Raw genomic sequence first — 4,134 nt, 5'->3', positions numbered from 1 at the left:
TCCGGCTGTAAGGCATTCTAATCGATTGACGACACAACCAATGAAAACAGGAATAATAATCCATCCGTCCATTAATCCACCAGGAGTCATTTAAATTTGCAATAATTTAAAAAAACTAACTAAAGGCTTAGTAACAAATCCTCATATTATGATCAGTTTGACTTATTATGTGTACATATTATAATTGTTTTTTTCATCATCTGCTTGTCCACTGCTGAGTCACAGTGGCCCAGAGTATGTGAGACAGGGTATGCTAGTCCAGCACTGTCCAATCACACACTCATATAAACATTTTGGGCAGTTTAGAGTCATCCATTTACCTGAAATACATGACTTTGGACTCACACACACACACACACACACAAACACATTTTCTGAAACAGCTTGTCCCATGCAGGGTTGTGGGGAGCCGGAGCCTAACCCGGTAACATAGGGTGTAAGGCAGGAGGGGGTGGGGACAGACCCGGGACAGACCCAGGACAGGACACCAGTTTATTGCCGGGCACCCTAAGCAGGACTCAAACCCCAGACCCACGGGAGAGCAGGACCCAGTCAAACCGATTGTGCTACTGCACCACTGCACCCCCTTTCACTGCGAGAGGGAATTGAACACCTGGGCAAAATCCATGCAAACATACGGAGAACATGCAAACTTCAGTCAGCCTGAGCCAGCAGCTGTGGGGCACCAGTGCATCCCGTAGCAATAAAAACAGCAGAGTAGAACAAAAAAAGAGAAAACAAATACTATTAAATAATGACAGGGAAAGGGAGAAAGGGGATAGTATAAAAGTAGTACACAAATGTGCTGTGTGCGAGTGATTATTTTTTTTACTTCTTGGTCTTAAGGGTACGTTTAAAATTTTTCAGAAAAGTTATAATATTTTGGACCCAGATTTTCTTGGTATTTTAAAAAAAGCTGGAACTTTGCATGTTTTTGAACCACCAGTGGCTCAGGAACACATTTATTTTCACCATTTAAATCAAGGAGCCTCAGACAGGGTTGAATTTTCCTTGCTAACAAACATCTGGTACCTAAGAGCAGGGCCAAGTTAGGAAAGTGGGAATGTGTATTTTTCCACCTCTAGATGTCTTTACTGCATCTCTGTGTTAAGGAGGAGTCTTTTTTTTTGTGAGAGTTTCCCTCACAAAAATTTTCAGGAATTGCACTTGTTATGCAGGAGAAACCTCTTCTGTATAACAAAGTGCAGTGAACGAGGAATTCACAGCAATGGACATTAGATGGCAACAGGCGACCAGCTTCTACCTTTCCTTTGCTGTGCAATAATAAGAGGCATAATTTATAACCATCTTTTAAATGTTTGCTATGCATTGTTATAATTTTACATTTTTAACAGTTTCGAGTTCTCTCCTACAGGAGGGAGGGAAAGCACTATATTTGGTGCTCAGGAGGAATAACCCTTTTACTTAATTAACATTATAACTGGGCCTCTGACCATGGACAAACAAAGGGAAGTCGCTGTTCCTCCAGAATTCAAAGCCATTTGTGGCAGGGCAATTGGTGAGGCCATCACCTGACAGGCACATGAGTCTCAATATGTCTTTGTGGGGGTGGGATAGTGTGGTGGATATGCACACAAGGGTCTTTGTTGAGCCTTGTCACGCCTGGGTGGGGAGTTTCAAGACACCCAGGCCCCAGTTATGGTCAAGGAGCAGCAGCCGTATCCGCTGCAGCCACATAAACCTCCTTGTCATGGGCAGACGTGGGGGAAGGTAACCGGAGGAGCCTCAGACAGGGTTGAATTTTCCTTGCTAACAAACATCTGGTACCTAAGAGAAGGGCCAAGTTAGGAAAGTAGGAATGTGTATTTTTTCACCTCTAGATGTCTTTACTGCATCTCTGTGTTAAATATGTTGAGTTGTTTATTATAGTGAAATCAGTTTGTCTTATGGGGGGTGCAGTGGCGCAGCAAGTTTGACCGGGTCTGACCGGGTCCTGCTCTTGGGTGGGTCAGGGGCTCGAGTCCCACTTGGGGTGCCCTGCAACAGAGTGGTGTCTCGTCCTGGGTGTGTCCCCCTCCCCTCCAGCCCTACGCCCTGTGTTGCCAGGCTAGGTTTTGGCTCACTGCAACCCCGCTTGGGACAAGTGGTTTCACACAATGTATGTGTATGAGTTTGTCTCACCTTTCTTGTAGTAAACTAACCCTGTTCTAACTAACTTGTACTAAACCAGCTCAGTAACTTAAGTAAAGAATTTTTTGAACATTATCATACTTAAATATTACTGTATTTATCTTATTTTAAAGCAGCTGTAGGCAAGGAAAAAAAGAGAAACCAAATAATTTGCTTTATACTTGTTTGGACCGATTTGGAAGTACTTTGTCATAGTTTTTTAAAAATTCAATGGCTGTATTTTGTATTATTCTAAATGTCAGCAGCTGCACCATGTGAATTATTTGTGCTGTAGTGTGTTATTTGCCATACAGGGGAACTCCAGTCTGTCCCTGGGAAACAGAGTGGGAGATGAAGGTTGTTTCGTTTCTCCTCTGTCTTGCTGTTAGTGTAACCTTGGCTTCTTTGAGGGACAGGAGACGGTGCCTAAGAGGCTTTTCTATTCTAATCCCTCGGAAACTGTCACAGGCAGTCAGTCACCTGCGGATGAAGTCGACAAGATGGGCTCCAGCAACATCAACCTCCTTGATATGACGTGTTTCGCTTCCTCGAAGTGCCAAGTAGCTGAGGCCCAATGATTCTACAAGAACCCAGTTTCGTTACGGTAAAAAGCTCTAAAGCTATTTACAAGACAGGAATCACTTGCATTATGTGTGGTCTAATTAATGCTAATTCACACTGATTATAAGATGGACGTCAGACGGATCTGACATGCTCATATTGACAAGCCCTAGATGGGATGCCAGTCCGCACTGTGCAATCACTCACACTCATTGCTACAACACTCTGAAACTGACCTCACACACTGACAATTAACTACTGCTGCACGTTGAAAATTCCAAAGTTTTAAAGTCAAACGTATGTCTCACAGTCAACAACCGCTCTTTATTAGGATCTTTTCAAGTAAGAACAGCAGGTAGTATTTTGCCAAATATATTTGCTTGTTTAGCTAGTTTTTCTCTCCAAACTGGCTTACAATATCAAGGTACTTACAGTTTACTTATTTATATAGCTGGGTAATTTTTACTGTTGTGATTCAGGGTAAATACCTTGCTCAAGGGTACTATAGTAGAAAGTGGGATTTAAACCTGGGCTCTTCTACTACAAGGCAGCAGCTCAAAATACTATGCTACCTGCTGTCGTATATATAAAATAACAAGCTGCTATCAAGTGACAGGAAAACATTATCTGATGTTTAATTATTTTTGTTTATTTTCTCTTTTATTGGAAAACGGAGAAGTAAGCAGTGAACTCAGTCTATGTTGTTTAAATCAGATGGGATGCCGGACGCGCTGGACAAGGGCTTCCTCCCTCACGTGTACTTTATGGTGACTCCATGAAACCTGCTCGTCTTCACACTGATGCTTTTTCAGTGACTCGTGAGCTGCGCCTCAGCAAGACCATCTCAAGTAACTGCATCCGAGAGGTACAAAGCTCATAGCTGAGCAGCTGATTTAATGCCGCACCCTGCATCATGCTAAGTTCCAGGTTACCACCGAGAGCTTCTCTTTGCCCCCAGGGGGAAACCTTTCTCCACAGCGTATCCAAGGAAAGGACCGTCACGCACACATACAAACACACACGCATGCATGCACGCTCACACACGCGCATGTACTTGATCCCTCACCACGGTGACAGGGATAGGCGGGGAAAAGTGTCTCTGAGTGTTTTTTTTAACCCCCACCCCCACAACATACACTCCACCGCCCTTTTTTTAATACTGCAATCCTCTTTGTGAATGTGACGTCTGCTCCTGTCAGGAGCACAACTAAACTCAGCGAGAGCCTCTCAGTGTGGCCACCACAGCTAGAAGGCTCTCTTTGGCTGCTCCTGCTACACCGGAGGCCCTTTCAGCGGTACGGCAGCCTCGCCCCAGGCGCCACTCGCCAGCACTACTGGGACTTGCGACTGGGCCAAGGCTACGCAACATTCTGTTCCTGTCTGTGGCTCCCTCTCTCCACTGTGCCCTGAGATCTCATCTCCTGGGCTCCCGCTCTTGTTTGC

This window comes from Scleropages formosus, chromosome 24, assembly GCF_900964775.1.
Source record: "Scleropages formosus chromosome 24, fSclFor1.1, whole genome shotgun sequence".
In the NCBI taxonomy this organism is placed as follows: domain Eukaryota; kingdom Metazoa; phylum Chordata; class Actinopteri; order Osteoglossiformes; family Osteoglossidae; genus Scleropages; species Scleropages formosus.
This window is presented reverse-complemented; position numbering follows the sequence as displayed.